Source organism: Microcaecilia unicolor, chromosome 12 (assembly GCF_901765095.1).
Source record: "Microcaecilia unicolor chromosome 12, aMicUni1.1, whole genome shotgun sequence".
In the NCBI taxonomy this organism is placed as follows: domain Eukaryota; kingdom Metazoa; phylum Chordata; class Amphibia; order Gymnophiona; family Siphonopidae; genus Microcaecilia; species Microcaecilia unicolor.
In genome coordinates, this window is record NC_044042.1 from 35,730,596 (window position 1) to 35,751,681 (window position 21,086).

General features: G+C 41.2%; 1 protein-coding gene across 3 annotated transcripts in view; it reads right to left on the reverse strand.

Moving 5' to 3' along the window:
* The window catches only part of GRAMD1B (GRAM domain containing 1B), a 348,426-nt gene that overhangs the window by 106,722 nt on the left and 220,618 nt on the right, over nucleotides 1-21,086 (reverse strand). The window lies entirely within an intron of this gene.

The window sequence follows — 21,086 nt, forward strand, 5'->3', positions numbered from 1 at the left end:
AAGGGATCAGTTCTGAGGCTGGTTCTGTTTAATATCTGTGACTGATACTGAAAAGGAGTTTGAAGTCAAGGTTTGTCTTTCTGCAGATGATATGAAGATGTGCGACAGATGGAACAGACTGAAAGCGGCCAGATATAAGAAAGTCTGAGGAGTGGTTGAATGCTTGGCAGTTAACATTTAGTGACTGATAATGCACTCAAGCTCAAATAATATTGTCAATTTGAAACTCAAAAACACAGCTTCACACTCGCTGTGTATCTCAATGGATACAGGAAAAACTCTAGTCCAGGTAGTGTCAATTATTATTCTGTTTATAATTTATAATTTTAAGTGGAGAAAAAGGCTTCAGTATCGCCACCCAGCCAGCCAGAAATTAACCGACTATAAGGCGTAGGCCCGGCGCACCATCAATTCACCAGAAAAAACTCCACAATACTCAACATATTCAAAAGGTACTACTGAGCAATTCATGATACATGAATTGCTCAGTAGTACCTTTTGAATAGCCCAGCATCCTGTCCACGACAGCGGTCAATCCAGGCCAAGGGCACCTGGCAAGCTTCCCAAACGTACAAAAATTCTATACATGTTATTCCCGGAGATTGAAAAGGCATGGGAAAAACACTGAGAAACTCTAGTGACAAAAAGATGACATGAAAAGCTGGAGTCAACTGTGGCAGACCAGTAGCAGCTGCAACCCTGAACAGGAGGCATGAATTAATCTTTATGGTGCATCAGTTACAATTGTAAATACCTTGCTGGGCAGACTGGATAAGTCTGTGGTCTTCAAGTGTTATCATTTTGGATATAATGTTACAAAATACTGGAGTGCCATATGTTAGCACATTGACCTCAGTGGTCTATATCAGGGCTTCTCAACCTAGTCCTCAGGACACATCCATCCAATTGAACTTTCAGGATATCCACAAAAAATACATGAGGTATATTTACATACCAAGGAGAAAGCAAATGTATATCTATCTCATGCATATTCATTGTAGATATCCTGAAAACCTCTGACTAGGCTGAGAAGCACTGGTCTATACTACTGTACCAAACAAATTTATCATTTATTTTATTTATTTATTTTGTAGCATTTGTATCCCACATTTTCCCACCGATTTGCAGGCTCAATGTGGCTTACATTTGCCGTAATGGCGATTGCCATTTCCGGGTAACAGAGTGCAAAAGTCGTTGCATTAAGGTGCTTACATACATGGTAAAGAAGAATACATTGTGGTAGCGCATATTGAGTCCTACGTGATAGATAGGATTGTAACATACATTAGGTCATCGACTGTAGAGAAACCATATTCAACATAAGGGTTAAAGTGAAAGAGGGTAATGCAATACAATGTTGAGAAAAATTAATATTAATAGAACTGAAACTTTAGAAATCATAAAACTATTGTTGTATCATGTTTCTGGTATTCCATAGTATATCTTCAAAACCTTAGCACAAAAGAGCAAAATTCTTGCTATACCACCATTTCTGTGTTCCAGGTCAAAGCAGTTTAATAATTCAAACAAGATAGAAAGAAAGAAAGAAACTCCATAAAATATATACAACAGACGCACTTAAGGGAAGGGAAAGGGAAATGGGACTTGATATACCGCCTTTCTGTGGTATTTTGCAACTACATTCAAAGCGGTTTACATATATACAGGTAGCCAGTTTTTTTAGCCCGAACCAAAAAATTAATGTTTTTCATAATCTAAGGCCAATGCATGCACAGAGACACACTTCCAAACTTACCTAAAACCTTATGCATAGGTCTGAACTATGATCTTACCTACAGTTCTGTGATGTTCTCTCTTATGCATGCAGATTGTCTATTGTACAGTGAGACTCTCCTACAGAGATAGGGAATGGTGAAAAGCAAAAAGCAGATTTTATGTTTACTCCAAAGCTAAATGTTAGAAAGGGAGAGGTAAACTGAATGATTTTCTCATCCTGCACCTGATTCATCCAAAATCCCATTCTTCTGACTCTGTCTCTTTGTGCCCCCTACTCTAATGCATGGTGCTGTCTCACCTGCCTACCTCAGTTCACGGCATGCCCATGGGACATGTGTCATGATGCAAGATTAGACCTTGCTTCTGAATTCACACCTTCTGCTTCAGGGCAAATTTTTAGTCAGCAGATGGTGTCCATCTGGGATACACTAGGTAGATAAAGGCCAAGAATACTTCTTACCAAACAATAAACACCATTAACTGACAAACAAAATGATTGTGCAAGGCGAGGTACTAATCATCGAACACAATATACTTAGGACTAGATTCAGTAAATGGCACTCAAATAATGGCGATGAAAAACATCAATGTGGAGTGCTATTATATAAACGGCGCTCTGAGTTGGGCTCTGTTCACCATTATCCTTATTGCTATCCACAATCTTTACCTCTCCATCTTCCTACACCCACCTCCTAAAGCCCATTTCCTTCTGCACCTCACTCCTCCTATGTTCAATTTACTTACACACCTAATTCCTCCTTTGTTAAATTTACTTATCCGTTAACCCCACTAATATTACGTTTACTACAAATTGTATATTCTTTTTACGACTTGTAATTCTTCTTATTGTTACTATGTAAGTCGCATTGAGTGTGGGAAAGCGCGGGGTACAAATGTAATAAATAAATAGCACTTAGCACCGATTTCCATGCCAAACTCTGGGAGCCAGAATTTCCTGGTGTAAATCCTCTCGTGTAATTTAGGCGGAGTGGAGGAGTAGCCTAGCGGTTAATGCAGCGGACTTTGGTCCTGGGGAACTGGGATCGATTCCCGCTGCAGCTCCTTGTGACTCTGGGTAAAGTCACTTAACCCTCCGTTGCCCCAGGTAGATCGCTTTGGATGTGGTTGCAAAAACTGTAGAAAGCGGTATTCAGTAATTCTGCACACGTCTTTAGTGAACACCCTGACCTGCCCATGCCCCCCCCTTTTGAGTTGCACGCTATAAGACTTGCATGCGGAACTTTAAAGAATAGTGTGTAGAAAGATGCATGTGCAAATCCAAATTGTTGCCAACAATTGACTGTTAGCACCCAATTCTTGGTGCTACCTGGCTCATTAGCCAATTTAGTTGCACACTCATCTCAAGATAGCAATGCGGAAATTTGTGCGCCATTTATAGAATCTGGAGGTTAATCAGAGCAGGTTTGAGTGCACAGGGAATCAATGGTATGAAGGGTAAAGTGTGGGGCCTAGTGGATGTTTAAAGCACAATGGAGAGAGTTCATTGTCCATGTGCAAGACAGAATAGTCTAGAGATTAAGCAGGAAGAAGAAGGGTGTATGGCAGGCTTGGGTAGAAAATGCACTAGGTATATGGAGGGCAACATATGGGGCCTCTTTGGGGGTAATTTTTTAAAATGTTTTCCACTCATAAAAGGGGTTTTATAAACTTACTCCAGGAATTATGTGCTTGGAAGTACATATGATAATAAAAAAGAATGGCCAACCTGAGGTGGATGGAACTAACGTGGCCCTTAATTAGAAGAAAGCTATTATTTCCATGTATTATGTACACATTTCTCTTATTTGTGTACTATGTATTATGATTTATGGTAAGAGTGTGAGTTTGTAATAGAAATCTCAATTTTATACTTGGAAAGGGTCTAATGACCAACTGGATTCTTTACTAGTTACTGAGCCCTTTTAACAATGAACATGGTGTAGAATATAGGAAGGTGGTATGACCCATTTGCTAAAGGCATCACTATGAGCAACTGCCATAATGGATCATTCCTGTAGTAGAGAGACCTGAGTGTTCTGGAAGCATTTGTGTAAGCATAAGCAGGTGTGTGAGAAGGGTCAGACATCCCAAGGCAGGACAGAAGTTTTCTTCTCTTCCCTGCAAAAAAGTAGCAAAGGGAAATGCTGTTTGATCTATGGGGTGTCCTGAAAGTAGCCACTTCCCAAAGGAAAGTGCTTATCAGTTGTCCCTCCTTTTGAGACAACTATTAGAGAGAAAATGTGGGCCTGATATTAAAAACACACACACACACACAAAAAACTGATCACCTAAATTTAGGCTCCTAGATATGTGCTCTATTTTCAGCCAAACTTAGCAGCATAAGTTTTCAGCTTCAAAGCTCATTTAAATTTAGGAGCTTTAAAGTTATGATTATAAATCTAGGCCTCCCATTAATTTGCTTAGGTTTATGAGTCTAATTTATGAGCCTAGTGCTGAAAATCGGTGCTAAGCTCATAACCTTTCTTCCCCATCCTAAATCTGCCCCCTGGTGCCACTTACTTTTTATGCTCCTAAATTTAGGAATTTAATGAAATTTTAAACGTAAAGTTACGCACTCAGCCCTACTAAATTTTGAAGAGGCCAATTTCTGAATATAACTCTCAAAGTCAGGATCATAAATCCTTTGAATAGCAGACTCTGTGTGCCTAAGGCTTAAGGTGTAAGAATTTTCAAAGACTGGATGAGACCCTTAGGATTTCTGTTCTGCCTACTAGAAAAGAACCCCATTACAGTGCCCAGGACAGATCTGCCAGTAATCTAACTGAAAACCAGTCAGCAACCTACTGACTCTTCCACAGAGTGTTTCCCAAGTGCCACGAGCATTATTCCAGATAAAGTGAAGAGACTGTGCCCTTCCAAGGCATGAGAGAGAAAAAAGGAGATCTTGTCAGGTAAGCTGCATCAAGGAGGATCTAGGAGAGGAGTTAAAGACCAAAGCACTGTATGGCAAGTACAAGTGAGGGAAGTGGGGGGGGGGGGGGGGGGGGGGGCGGAAGGAGGAATGCAGAGAGTAAAAGAGAATCTGCAGAGTTCTGTTCTCTGAGTCTGACGTCGCACGTACAACGTGCAGGACGTCAGCAATGCATGCAACAGCAGGAGCAGGATGGAGAGGACGTCGGCTGGCGAGGAGTGGGGTCCCCCACCAGCAAAAGTGAAGGTAGGCGGGGGCGGGTTCGCCGGGAGGGGGGTCTAGGCTGGAATCTACAGGGGCCCAGGCCCCCTCAGGCCCCACGCAGCTACGCCACTGTCGTTAGGAGCATAGTTGGGTTCAGGAGACAACCCGACAAGAGCCCCTACGGCCAGCTCTATCTGTCCCCTAGATATATATGAGTGCTATGCTCCTAACTTACATATATTCAGTCCTTTTCTCATCAGGTGGAGGCATCAGGTGCCTGAAGAGAAAGGGACTTAATGGGTAAGATTTCCCTCCTTTCCCCTCAGGAAATTACAACAAAACATATGCAAATTCAACTCTCTTAAATCTATCACACATCTCTCATCTGCAGCCTCACTGACAGTTTCCACAGAACTTCTCCCCCCCCCCCCCCCCCCCCACCACCCCAGAGCACAAAATACACACTGATATTTTCCCTCCTCAGAAAGTTCCTCCCCATTTTCCATAGCATCAGTTGTCATGGAGAAGGGAAATTGATACATTTTCTGACAGCCTGTTTACATATGACATCATCAAAAACTGACAGAGAAAATCTCACAGTTTAAAATGCCAGTCAGATTAACACAAATTACATTCTATCAAAAAACAGTTTATAGATTGTATCTGATATAAGTGAAACCAAACATAAAAAGTACCAACTTGCATCACAACAATGATCCATCAAGACCAGCATCCTGAATCCAAAACTGGCCAGTCTGAGTCACTTAGAAGTAGCCATCAGATTCCAAGAAACTGAAAACTCAATTAGTGGCCCTTTCACTAAACTGTGGTAAAAGAGGCCTTGATCTAGCAGAGGTGGTGGCCGCTTTTGCCGCCTGCCAGGGCCCTTTTTACCGCAGCGGGTGAAAATAGCCTACAACTACTACTACTCTAAATCATTTCTATAGCGCTACCAGTCGTACGCAGCGCTTTACAATTGAACATGAACATGAAGAAAAACAGTCCCTGCTCAAAAAAAGCTTACAAAATAGCCAAAAATGAAATGGCCATTCGGTAAGTTCACACTTGCTGTGCAGCCATTTTTTTGGGGGGGGGAGGGGGGGTGGACACCTTACCATCCATTGAGGTGGTGGTAAGGGGTCCTGCGCTAACCTAGCAGTAACCAGGCAGAACACAATGCTGCACGATTACCACTTGGGTAACCCAATGCGGAAATATTTTTTCAATATTTCCACTAGCACCGGAAATGGCGCGTGCTGGGGGAGGAACTACCGCCGGAACCCACATTGGGCCAGTGGTTCCAGGTTGCTGCGCGGCAACCCTTTATTAAAAGGGCCCCCTTAGGGGGCAATTCTATAAAGGGCAGCAAAAGTTACAAGCAGCACACTGAGCACAAATTCTATAGCAGCATTTGGGTGCCAGATTCTGTTATACAATACTAATGTCAGCAGTTTAGCGCATAACTAATAGTATTCTGTAAGTTTTGCATGTAATGTTGGACATACCTATGCCCCATTCATGTGCCCTGTGAATGCTTCCTTGCATTACGTCCTAAGCAAGTTGCACGCTAAAGTTATAGAAAATTGGTTAGCAGCCAACTAGACTTATGCATATAACTGTAACAGTCATGTGCGTAACTGCTAATATTCTAGAACTTAGGTGCACATATTGGCACCTAGCAACCTGATATAGAAAGAGAGGGACAGAGTGTGAAACAACAGTGGCATACTTCCCCTTTCTGCATTTGCAGTCCCAGGCGCTTCCACCTGATCCAGATTTAAGATTAAGATTTTTACAGTCTTACATCCCGCAATAACCACCAAGTTCAATGCGGGTAACAATAAAGGATCTGAAGCATTCTCCAGAAATTTACAATACATCAGATAACCCCCAAATCAAGTCCACCCAGATAAGACAAAAAGAATCATTAATTTAAGCTCCTAAAAATACTCTCTCAAAAGAAACGTCTTCAGTAGCTTTCTGAAGTGACAATAATTTTCTGTTAGTCTAAGGGAAAGAGGAAGGAGGTTTCAACATAATTGCTTGATGTGGTAAAGAGGCCTTGAGTGGTCATAAGGCTTTAATATTCTGAACTGAAGGGAAAACTAACAAATGATCATTTCTAGTAGATCTAAGAAGGCTTCCATTTAAAAATGATCAAATAAGCAGGAATCTCCCCATTAAAAGCCTTAAAGACCAACACAGATACTTAAACTGTAGTCTTCCACAGGCAAAAAGGGGTGTGGTTATAGGCGGGGAAATGGGCATTTCGTGGGCATTCTGAAATGTGCACGCCTAGTTATAGAATATGGCTCAGTGCGCCTAAATTTACGCACTGGGATGCACATAGATTTAGAAGCTGAAATATCAACTAAGCGTATTCTATAATCAGCGCCTACATCTAAGCATTGATCTTAGAATACGCTTAGTTGGCACTGATTTCTGCACCAATTTTTTAGGCGCCATATATAGAATCTCCCCTTATGTGTGTAACTGCCCTTAGTCGGTATTTAATAAGCTGTGCACTCAAATTCCAGAGCGCACAACTCCAAAGACGGCATAGACTTGGGAGGGGCGTGGGTGAATCAGGGCATGTCAGACAGTTACACGCATGGGCTATAGAATACTATCATTTACACACCTAAGTGTCTAACGTTAGGCACATATACAGACTTATGCTAGTGTTCTCTAATGGCAGTTGCACGCACAACTGTTATAGAATCTGTGCTTAGAACACATCATCCCAGTGCCTAACTTTAGACGATCTATTGAAAATTACCCCCATATGTATTTGTGTTTGAAACTGGGATACAGTACAATGAAAGTGTATGCATTTTTATTTTTGTAGGGAGGATGAATGTAGGGGTTATAGAGGATAAGAGGTAATGAGTTTTATGGGAAACATGATTGTGTATTGTATTTAATTTTGTGTGTGTGTATAGACTCTTATGTATTAGAGAATTGTGAGGAATGACTATGAAGGGGTTTAAGGCTGTATCTCTGTGTTTTTAAGGTTAGGTGGGGGTGGTAGTGTGTGTGTGTGCATGTGTGCTGGGAGGACATAATGGGCATGGATTTCACACAGATGGGTGCATGTGTGTGAGGTTGCATTGGGGTTCATGTGAAGGGAAATGTGTTTTATGTGGGATATGTGCATGTGTATGGCGATGGAAGGATATACTGTAGGGGGTACAATCCTTTCCCATTCCACTCTCCCCATTTCTCCTGTTCACTTACCCATTCTTTTTCCCTTCTACCACCTTTCCCTCATCCATTCTCTCTCCTGCCCTCCCTTTCCTCTTTCCTTCCCCCACCTTCTTCCTTCCTTAACCCCTCAGCCTTTGCAATTCAATCCTGTAACCTCTCTCTTGCCACCTTTGCTGGCTCCCAATGTTTGTTGGGTTTCAGGAACTCAGCTCCCTGCCACCCCCGCTGCTCAGTTTCATCACTAATAAAACCTGGCTCTCCATCACCCGCAACACTCAGTTGAACCAGCTCCAAACTGCTTTTTCTTCCCTATCCTAGGCTTTCCCTGCACTCCACAGCCACACGTGCACATGAACAAACAGACAAAAAGAAACACACACCCTCAGCAAGTGAAGCCCACTCCATGTTCTTCTCTCCCTGAAGCGGAAGTTAGAGACATCTAAGGCTATCTGGTTAAATAATGGTTAATGGAAATATCCAAACCTTTTCTAAACTCAGCTAATTACTAGCTTTGCTTGAATGCATTCTCTGGCAGCAAATTGCATATTAATGATCTGGAAATGGGAACAAAGAGTGAGATTAAATTTGCAGACGACACAAAACTATTTAAAGTTGTTAAAATACATGCGGATTATGAAAAATTGCAGGAAAACCTTAGGAAGTTGGAAAACTGGATATCCAAATGACAGATGAGATTTAATGTATCTCAAAAAAGATCTAGGGGAATTAGAAAAGGCTCAAAGAAGAGCAACCAAAATGATAAAGAGGATGAAACTCCTCTCATAAGAGGAAAGGCTAAAGAGGTTAGGGCTCTGCAGCTTGGAAAAGAGATGGATGAGGGAATATATGACTGAGGTCTACAAAATCCTGAGTGGTGTAGAACAGGTAAAAGTAATCCATTTTTCATTCGTTCAAAAATGGCAAAGACAAGGGGACATTCAATGAAATTACATGGAAATACTTTTAAAACAAATAAGAGGAAATATTTTTTCACTGAAAGAATAGTTAAGCTCTAGAACTTGTTGCCGGATGAGGTAACAGTGGTTAGTGTATTTGGATATATAAAAAAGGTTTGGACAGGTTCCTGCAGGAAAAGTCCATAGTCTGTTATTGAAATGGGCTTGAGGGAAGGAACTGCTTGCCCTGAGATTGGTAGCATGGAATGATGCTACTAATTAGGTTTCTGCCAGGTAGTTGTGACCTGGATTGGCTAGTGCTGGAAGCAGGATACTGGACTAAATGGACCATTAGTCTGACTTAGTATGGCTATTCTTATGTTCTTAGATAAGTTCAAAGTGATGCATATTGGGAAGAATAATCCAAATCATAGTTATCTGAAGCTAGGTTCCACCGTAGGAGTCAGCACCGAAAAAAAAGATCTAAGGTGTCATCATGGACAATATGTTGAAATCTTCTGCCATGTCTGTGACGGTGGCCAATAAAGCAAACAGAATTCTAGGAATTATTAGGAAAGGGATAGAAAGTAAGACAAAGAATATTATAATTCCTCTGTATCGCTCTATGGTGCGACCACACGTTCAGTACTGTATGCAATTCTGGTCACCATATCTTGAAAAAGTATACCAGAATCAGAAAAGGTTCAAAGAAAGGCAACCAAAATTATTAAGAAGATGAAACTCCTCTCATATGAGTAAGGCTTCAGAGGTTAGTACTCTTCAGCTTGGAAAAGAGACAGTTAAGGCGGGATATGATAGAGGTCTACAAAATACTGAGTGGTATAGAACAGGTAAATGTAAATTGATATTTTAGTCTTTCAAAAAGTACAATGACTAGGAGACACTCAAGGAAATTACATGGTACTACTTTTAAAACAAACAGGAGGAAATATTTTTTCACTAAAGCAATAGTTTCACTCTGGAACTCATTGCCAGAAGATGTGGTATCAGCGGTTAGTGTATCTGGGTTTAAAAAAATATTTAGACAAGTTCCTGGAGGAAAAGTCCATAATCTGCTATTGAGATAGAAATTGGGAAAGTCACTGCTTGTCCCTGGGATCAGTAGCATGAATCTTGCTACTATTTGGGATTCTGTCAGGTACTTGTGACTTGAATTGACCATTGTTGGAAGCAGACTACTGGGCTAGATGGACTATTGGTCTGACCCAGTATGGCTATGCTTATGTTTTTATAGTTTATGTGCTGACTGAAATTTTCTACAATTTGTTTGAAATCTGCCAACTAGGTAGTTTCAATGTATGTCCCCTAGTCTGTACTACTGAAAAGAATCACAGCTAGGGTGGCCACAGGAAGTCATCAAAGAGCCAACACAAATATTTCATTATCTAAACTACACTGGTTACCTAATTAAGAGCATATCAAGTTTAAGTTATTAATATTAACTTTTATTATTCTTATTATTTATCTTGTCTCACCTTTCCTCTAGGGCAGGAGTTCTCAACCTAGTCCTCAGGATACACCTAGCCAGTCAGGTTTTCAGGATAAGATACCCAAAATGAATATGCATGAGAAAGATTTGCAAATGGAGGTAGTGAAAGTCCCATCCCCCTCCCCCCAAATGAAGCAATACTGCTCAAGAACATATTGAACAGCAACAGCCGCAGGATCGATTCCTGAGGCGTTCCACTCATCACCATTTTTCAGAGTGAATTAAATTTATCACCACTCTCTGTGTCTATGCTTCAACCAGTTTCTGATCCAGTCCACCACCTTGGGCTCCATCCTAGGCCATTCAGCTCATTTATGAGCCTATGTGGGACAGTATAATAGCATTTGCTGAAATCCACATACACCACATCCAATGCAGACTTGTGATCTGAAAAAATATTCCATTCCATTCCAGCCTTTGTATCTTGCCTATATCCATAGGAATCAAAGCACATCACAATACCAAAAGACAGCATTATAATGAGAGAGAGATAAAGGAAGAATAACTTTTTTTCTATACCATAATATTTGTCAAAGAGATGGGTTTTCAATAATTTTCTAAATAACAAACAGTAAGACTCTTTTCGAATAGACAGAGGTAAAGAGTTCCAAATCTTACTCGATTGATAACAAAATGAGTTCTTATGAAATCGTTTCAGCAAAACTCCTTTCAATGTTGGGAAAACTAAACTTAAAACTGAATAAAAACATGGACCCAATCTAAATAAAGGAATCGATAAGAGTTGAATTACAGAAAATGGACAAAGACCATATAAGGCTTTAAAACAAAACATGCCACTTCCTTCTCATTTAATTTTTCACTTATTTTTCTCTATATTCTTGGTTTTATTTATGTAAAATGAAATGCAGCACAATTTTAAAACAACAAAAACAAAAGATCCCTCACCTGTACTGAGCTTGCCCACATCCACGAATATTCCAAACCCCATCCAGGAACTTTCCCCATTCTTTGGGGTGGAAATGGGGCAGAAGTGATCCCCAGTTATTCCCACTCTGACAGTACAGTCATCCAAAATGGTGATGGCCAATATAAGCATCACTCCAAGCTGTGTAGGGGTCTATGATAAGGGTGATGGATGTGGTCATGGTGAGAGTGGAGCCTTTTTTATTATTATTTAAAAATAAAGTTTAGGCTTTAAGACCAGTGAGGGGGAAGGGGGCGTGACAAGATGGCGATCTAACACACACGCTAACGCTCGTGCTGCTTTTGGATGCTTGTTTGCTGAAATCACTGTTTCCTGAGATGCCACATACGAAAAGAAAGGGGGTAACGAAAGGCTATCTGCCGGCAGCCAGAACCTCCTCTCCAGTGCAGCAAACGTTAGAGCGCTACGTGGTGACTCAGCCTTGTACGACCGGAGGAGCGGGACCCGCATTGGACGCCGACATGGAAGTATTGGCGATTCAGGGCCTGGATACCACGCTGTCGCCCCCGGGTATTATTCCACCTCCATGTCCTGCCAAATCAAGGGGAGAGCAAGGAGGGTTAGACGAGACGGAAGGCGCCAACGGAAACCCTCAGCCTGGCAGTGCATCCCTTGATTCTGGTAAGGAGAAAAACGTGGAAGAAGCTTCGCCTAGGGAAATAACTTTGGTTTCGATATGGAAGGTCCTTCAAGATTTAAAAAGTACTGTCGATAAATCTGCACAAGAGACCACTTCAATAGTTAACCAGATGACTTCATTAACGGATTCCTTGGAAAAGGTACGCTCTGAGACTTTGGAAAAAATTTCATTGAATCAGGAGCAGATTAAATCGGTAAAAAATGCGACAGACTCCTTGGTAAAAGATAAACTTCTGATTCATAAAAAAATAGAAAACTTAGAAAATTACAATAGAAGACTCACTTTGAGGTTACTGAATTTCCCAATAGTTCCAGGAATAATAGCAATAGACTTATTTAAAAAATACCTAATGGAGAATCTAGGTATATCTCCACAAGCTATTCCTCCTTGCAATAAAGTTTATTACTTGCCGTTACCTAAAAAAAAAGAGCTTCCTGGATGAGTGGGAAATGAAATAGATCTTCAAAATTTAACAGCAATTCTAGAAGAATCGATTACTGAGGTGGAGACACGCGGAACATTAATTGTTTCCTTAATATTTGACCAAGATCTTAGCTCCTTGATGAGACTTTATTTTAAGAACTCAATGAAACCATTTTATGGTAAAAAGATATGGATTTACCCTGATGTTACTAGAGCTACACAGGAGAGGAGAAGGCAGTTTTTGTTATTGCGGGACAAAGTGAGAGAGATGGGTGCAACATTTTTGTTAGCCTATCCTTGTAAATGTGTGGTAAAATATTTGGGAAATAAGTATATTTTCTATGATTCTAATCAATTGCAGATTTTTGTAGATAGGAAAAGCTTAAATAAGGAATAATGCTATAAAGAAATAACAAGGTAATAACAGACGTTAAGCCACTATAATGGATATTTTTGTCCTCTCTTTGAGGATTTTTCTTCTGTTTATTATTTCTAAACACTCCCCCCTTCTTTCTACATATATTGCGGTCTAAGGAAGTGTAATATTGTTACCTTTGGAGCCGAATTAGGTTCAAGAATGCTTTATGTTAATTTCTTTCTGTGTTTCAACAAGTATGATTTGTTTGTCAACCTGTATAAATGATTAAACTTAATAAAAAAAAATAATAAAATAAAGTTTAGTTATTTGTGGGAGGTGGGACCAAAGCAAATAAAATGCACAGTGAATTTAAATCAAATGCCAACAAATCTGTGAATTCTGTTGCACACTTGTCTCTGGTTTGTGAGGAGAGAAGGTATAACAGTGGCTGCATAGCGTGATCTCATCTAACCAGGCACAGAGCTAGCTGTCTAGGAGAGAAGATCATTACAGTTGCAGCACCAGGGAGCATGAAGAGAAATCAGGGTACAGAGCTGCTATTAAGGCAGGATATACCTTCCTTTATATAACATCCTACATCTCCATCTATTCAGATAAATTTAAATTCAATATGCAAACGCAGTCACATCAGAATTCACACTAGTGTGGCAGTATGACTTTGTTCCTGCTCACAGCTGTTATGGATGTCACTTGGAGGCCTATTACCTATACCACATGTTAAACAAGTGAGAAAAAGGAAGGCCCTTTCTAGGACAGCCTAACATGAGACAGCAATGCATATCCTTAATGTGCTTTCTCTGCCCTATGTCTGAACAAACAAGGCACCCTGCGTTCCAGCATGGCCGCTTCTTCATGGTACACCACCCTAAGGACACATTGATTAAAAAAAAAAACAGTGGTGTGTGTTCTAACCTGAGGCTCGGGTGCCCTGGGAAAAACCGCCATGCAAAAACCCCAGTTCAGTGCATGTTTATCAGTTCTATATGAGTCTCAGAGAGGAAAAAAGAAACTGGACACCTGTCACATCAAACCTTACCTCCCCCTTCTCCCCCTCCACTCTGGACTGAATAATAGAATGTGGGAATATACTTCTGACAAACTCTCCCTTCCTCCTTCCCCCCCCCCCCCCCCCCCCAAGCTACTCAGTCATTTAAGGAGACAGAGCCTGGTGGAGGGGAGAAGGAAGGACGAATGCCTTCCCCTGTTTCCATGGTTACAGAGGCCTGTGATAGAACCACAAATTGGGAACACTGGAAAAGCCAAAATAGCTTTGACTCAGTTTGGGGAGAAATTCACAGAACATGAGACTTAACTGACATCCAAATTTGCAGTGGGCTCTTCTAAGGAAGCTGTTCTAGGTGGAGAGTGAGCGGTCAGCACCAGGGTTGTATGCTGCACCTGGGATACTGTTGCCTCCCAGTAAGAGGTACAGAGAATGTGAGTGACCAGATAACTGTCTGGTCATAAGGCACAGACTGATTTTACCTCATCCAATGTACAGAATTAAGTTTTACATTTTCTAACAGCAGTAACACAAGGAGACAGCACCCACAGCGGATTCTCTATAAGGTTAAAGTACAGGGCAGTGAGATATCTATGCTGGAAATATTTCATATTTTGGATTGTAAGCTCCCAGGAGAAGAGACTGTCCCTTATGTTTATCTATAGGGTGATACTCGTGTCTTGCAGAGCTATTGTACATTTTGTAGGAATTTTCCAGCAGAGAGACTTCCCAGTGGCACAGACAGGTGAATACTGCCACTGCTGGGTTTGGCTTACTTTTACTGGGAAAAAGATCCACTAAACATATTATGCCCATTATTTGCCCTGGTCTAATTGTAAATTGAGAGACACAACACCCTCATTTAGAACCAATTACATCTTTCTTTCCCAAAAAAGGAGAGAGAGTGCAGGGTCATAGCCATGGGTGGACCTGGTTGGGCTTTATTCCATTCCTCCATCTCCTCTTTGGAGTCAGATCCACCCAGTCTATGACAGCACCATAGGCCAATGAGAGGAAAACTGGAGGTGGTGTCATCATTTGCATTGCCTAGTACCCACCCTTGTTATCCTCAGCTCCAGTAACAAACCAGTCCTGGCTATGCCACTGAGATAGAAAGGGTAGTAGGCATATGGAAAACCTGACTGAGAACAAAACTGATGGGTAGGTGCACGTAGTGGAGGGGAGAAATGGAGACCTATCTGTGTGTGTGCATGTTTGTATGTGTGTGAGTGCACAAGTGCTATGAGCAAATTTCCACATGCATGTGGTACAATAAGATTTCTCTATATGTTGTTGGGTTAAAATTGTGTGTGTGTATGTTTTGCATGCGTCACAAGCGGGGTGAGGGTATTTTGCTAGTTTGAGGGGACTCTGTGTGTATGCATGTTTGTGTGTGTGAGTGCACGAGTGCTAGGAAGAATTTTCTACATGCATGAGAACATAAGAACATACGAGTAGTCATACTGGGTCAGACCAATGGTCCATCTAGCCCAATATCCTGTTTTCCAAACAGTGGCCAAGCCAGGTCACAAGTACCTGGCAGAAACCCAAATCATGGCAACACTCCATACTACAAATCCCGGGGCAAGCAGTTGCTTCCCATGTCTGTCTCAATAACAGACTATGAACTTTTCCTCCAGGAATTTGTCCAAACCTTTTTTAAACCCAGGTACTCTAACCGCTGTTACCATCTCCTCCAGCAAACAATTCCAGAGCTTAACTATTTGTTGAGTGAAAAAATATTTCCTACTATTTGATTTAAAAGTATTTCCATGTAACTTCCTCGAGTGTCCCCTAGTCTTTGTACTTTTGGGACAAGTAAAAAATCAATTTACTTCTACTCATTCTACACCACTCAGCATTTTGTAGACCTCAATCATATCTCCCCTCATCCGTCTCTTTTCCAAGCTGAAGAGCCGTAACCTCTTTAGCCTTTCCTCAAACGAGAGGAGTTCCATCCCCTTTACCATTTTAGTTGCTCTTCTTTGAACCTTTTCTAATTCTGTGATATCTTTTTTGAGATATAGTGGCCAGAACTGAATACAATACTTAAGGTGTGGACGCACCATGGAGTGATACAAAGGCATTATAGTATTTTTGGTCTTATTCACCATCCCTTTCCTAATAATTCCTAGCATTCTGTCTGCTTTTTTGGCCGCCACCGCACACTGAGCAGAAGATTTCAGCGTACTATGTACAACACCACCCAGATCTTTTTCTTGAGTGCTGACCCCCAAGGTGGACCCTAACATCAGGTAACTGTGATTCGGATTATTCTTTTCAATGTACACCCCCTTTGCATTTGTCCACATTAAATTTCATCTGCCATTTGGATGCCCAGTCTTCCAATTTCCTAAGGTCTTCCCAAAATATTTCACAGTCCGCACATGTTTTAACAACCTTGAATAGTTTTGTATCATCTGCAAATTTGATCACCTCACTCATCATACCAATTTCCATATCATTTATAAATATATTAAATAGTACCGGTCCCAGTACAGATCCCTGTGGCACTCCACTGTTCACTCTCCTCCATCGAGAGAAATGACCATTTAACCCTACCCTCTGTTTTCTGTCCAATAACCAATTCCTAATCCACGCCAGAACCTTGCCTCCTATCCCATGAGTCTTTATTTTTCTCAGGAGTCTCTCATGAGGAACTTTATCAAAAGCTTTCTGAAAATCTAGATACATTACATCAACTGGCTCACCTTTATCCACATGTTTATTCACGCCTTCAAAGAAATGAAGCAAGTTGGTGAGGAAAGACTTCCCTCGGCTGAACCCATACTGACTCTGTCCCATTAAACCACATTTGTCTACGTATTCTGTAATTTTATTCTTTATAATAGTTTTCACTATTTTTCCCAGAACCAACGTCAGGCTTACCGGTCTAGAATTTCTCGGATCACCCCTAGAACCCTTTTTAAAAATCAGCATCACATAAGATTTCTGTATATGTTGTTGAGTTGACTTGGAGATGATATCAATACTGCTGTCTCAGAATTCCCCTCACTAGCACTAATGCACACAGCGAAAAATAATCGGGGGGGGGGGGGGCGGGGGAGGGAGCAAATACAAACACAGGGGAAAGTAAGAGGTTAAGACAACTGCAAATAGATTACATGAGTGCTGTTCAAATGATTCTTTTTCATACAAGGTCAAGAATGGTGAAGGGCAGCGGACAGCTGAAGAGACAAGATAGTGGTAATTCTTTCAGGATCACACGAGCTTTGTGCTGCCCAGAAAACTGCAGAAATAGACCCCAAAAGCCATTCAATTTGCCCAATTATGCCTCTTCACACTGCTAAGGATATATCCCAGCTACCAGCCATAGAAGACTGATCACTTGTACAATACTGCTCCTTATCCACACCAGGGTTTGCTGTCTTCCTCACTAGTTGTCTACCATCCTGGACAGATGAACATACATGTTCCCATGCTTAATCTGACAGTCTTCACCCCTTCTCCTGCCCCCCCCCAAACCCCAATACATTTCTTTTCAAACAACTACCAAAAGTAGGTCCAGTGTAGCCACCACCAATAAGCTGACACCAGCTTGGTTGGTTTCTGGGCAGCAGTAGCCCTGCTGGTACTAGCTCTACTACCTCACTGCTTGCAGTGTCACTGGTTCGTGCTTCCTTTATGTACCCTGTGCTTTCTTCTTATCTCTCTGCTGGCCTCCACCGGCCTTCTGGCACTGACCCTTATGGTTTATGGGGAGTTGTAGCTTGCTGATTCCAACTGGGCTATACATGGCTTATGGTATAAGTAAACTATGCTTTCTTTACCAATTTTTCATTTTTTCCTTATCACATCTCTCTTTGCCTCTGTTCTCAAGGATGGCTGTAAGCCATACTGCCATGGTTGGCTTAATCATTAGACAAGGAGAAGCACTGAAAAAGGGTGCCAGAATCCCCCAATCTCTGTTGTCATCTGGTTAAATGGCTAAGCCTTCTCCCCCCCCCCCCCCCCCCGGGCAGAGGATGGGGGTGGGAGAAAAGAGGAGAGTCGCTGGGACAAAGGAGGAAGGGAGAGATGCTGGACCTGTGGGAGTAGGAGGTCAAAGGAAAGTGGGGGGTGGCGGCACCAATGCAGGCTGGCTCAGAGCACCACAATCCCATGAGCCGTCCCTCCATACTGCAGCTTCCCCAAACTCTTCCTACCATTGTCTATATCTGTCTCAAGTATGCTTGAATTCTGTCGCAGTGATGGTTTCTACCACCCTTAATGGTAGGTTATTCCAGGCATCTCCCACTCTCATAGTAAAATATTTTCTCATATTGCCTCTGAACCTTCCACCCTCCAACTTCATATCATGACCCTCTCTATTCAAAATTCTTCCCAAGAATTTTTTGTTTAAAATATTTGTAACCTACCTATAAGCAAGGATACACCAAAGGCTACAAAACATTTAAATGTTTCTCTCATATCCCCCTTTCTCTGCCAAGTGCACTGAATGCCTCATGGCTTTTATTGTAAAGTTTGTTTCACAGGCCTTGTACCATTTTAGACTCCACCATCCTCTTGATGTCCTTCCAAAGGTCCAGTCTCAAGAAATGAATACGGAACTCAAGGTGGGATCTCACAAGAGACCTATGCAAGCGCAGTGTTACTTCCTGTTTCCTCCTGATGATACATCTTCTGCTCATGCTGTCAAGCACACTATTAGCTTTCCCAGTTATGTTACCCCTTTGACTGGCTGCCTTCGGGTTATCTGTATTGATTACTCCTGGATCTCTTTCTAGTTTAACAGTTTCTATTCCTATTCTTCTAAATCAGGAGTGTCAAACTACAAACCTGAAGAGCCACAATCAGTTCTGGTTTTCAGAATATCCCCCATGTCTAAATATTTAATTCTGTTGTCTATGGGGCAAGACTCTCGTACTAAACATATCTTACTGTTTCCAAATTTTGGGGGCATTAGGTTATAAACTTATTTGAGTAATTCATTCCAGTATCTAGCTGTAAAAGTTTGGAATGAAATTCCATATCAGATTAGATCTATCTCTTCTTATTTTCTATTTAGAAAACAGTTGAAGACTCATTTTCAGATGTAGATTTAGTTTAATTTAGTCTATTCTATTCTGATGTGTTATCTTGTAATTCCATCTGTTTGAGATGTTCTTCTTCTTATAATCCATGATGAATCCAGTGGAGATATAGCAGAATATAAGCTATGTATAGAATAGAATAGAATATGCATGAGATATATCTAGAGATAGCCTAAAAACTAGAATGGTTTCCAATATACCAGGATTACGGTTTGACACCCCTGTATCAAAATAATAGCTAATGGATTTTATATCCTGACAGAGTATTTCTATAACAGTATGCCTATATATATAAACTTAGAGGGCGCCTACGTTCCTTTATAGAATACTAGCGTAACTTATAATCTAGGCGCAAGCAGTTATGTCAGCCATAGAGCTGATGTAAGTGTTCACATCTCAATGCTGGAGATACACACATAACTTATGGTATTTTACAAGTTCCGCACACTAAGTGTGAGTCCTGCCCATGTTCCAGGAAGACTCCACCTATGTGCATTTTAAAATACACATGATGTGATATATGCATGTATTCACAGAATAGCTCTTAGCTGGAATTTTGGCTTTTGTGCATGAAGCTGGCATTATTCCAATCATTCATGTTACTTCCCACTTTATGGAAGTACCCTCCAATTTTTTTCTGTGTTATGCTTTAATCCATGTTTAACCAATTGTAGAAATATTGAATAGACTATAAATTACCTAATTAACTACTGTATGCATACTTGATATTTTCTCTGAGGCTTATTTTCCAAAACCTTAATCACGCTTTCAGTTTTTTTCCCCAAGTTCCTTTCATTTTTTTCACCTTTTCTACTGGAAAGCCGGTGTTTGATACGCTGGGGCCCAGGGCAGAAATTTGCAAGGAGCTGGCCATAAAGCCTACCAGCAGACTGCAGTTTACAATTTTATTTAATATACCACATTACATAAAATTATATCAAACCAGTTTACAATACACAAGGACTGTGCTGCCTTCAGTTTTCAACAGACTTGGGTCCCCTTCTGAAATAGGGGCCCAGGGCAAGTGCCCTATTTGCATCACCTCCCCACCACCCCAACCCCGACACCAACCCTGTTCTGGCATGTCCACTGTCTTCCATGTTCTCTGCAAACAAGCATATCTTCTCCAGTCCTTCTGCAATAAAGATAAGGCCAAAAAGAAAAAAAAAAGTCCTAATGCTGAGCTCTGGGGTACCACATTTTATCTTCTTTCCACCATCCTCTGTTTTCTGTCGTGCAACCGTTCCTCGCCCAATTTACAACATTCTATATCCTATTCCCACACCATCCAGCTCTTTTTCCAGCTTTCTAAGCATAACAGTGATCAACTTGTGATCTTGGCAAGTCACTCAGGGGGTCTTTTACTAAAGCTTAGCTCAAGTTACCTGCAGCAGGGTCCATAGGAATAAAATGGGCCCTGTTGCAGATAACTCCAGCTAAGCTTTAGTAAAAGACCCCCTCAACCCTCCATTGCCTCAAGTACAAACTTATATTGTAAGCCCTCCGGGACTGTGAAATATCTACTCTACATGAGAATAACTCACCTTGAATTACAACTGAATACCTGTGAGCTAAACAGAGTCAAAGGCTTGCTAATGTTCAAATAGGCAATATCCACTGTATTCTTTGACCCACTACTATTGTTACCTCACCAAGGAAATGAATCAAGTTTATCTGACAGTATATTCCCTTTATGAATTCAGGCTGTCTGATATTCCATAATCTACTTATTTCAAAGTGCTGCAATATTTTGTCCTTCGTATTGTTTCAACAGTTTGGCCACTACTGCAGCTGCCTACCTCCTTCTTATGCGTGGCTAGAGATAGCCCTCCCATAGTGAAGCACCTCTCATGCTGGAGGTCTCCTCAATCATCACCAGTACATAAAAGCAGAGAGGAATGCAAATACTGGATCCTACTGTGAAATAGAGAGCACAAGGACACACAAACATGCACATACTGTCATACCTACATATGGAATCACATGCTGCTAACATGCACACGCTCACATAGATCATACTAATGCAAACATAGTTTCAAATACACGAGCATACATACACACCACTAAACACACACAAATATAGTGATAGTCAAACACCATTATCTACAGATGCCCTCTACCAAACAAACAAGCAAATGTACAGGAATAAACTCAA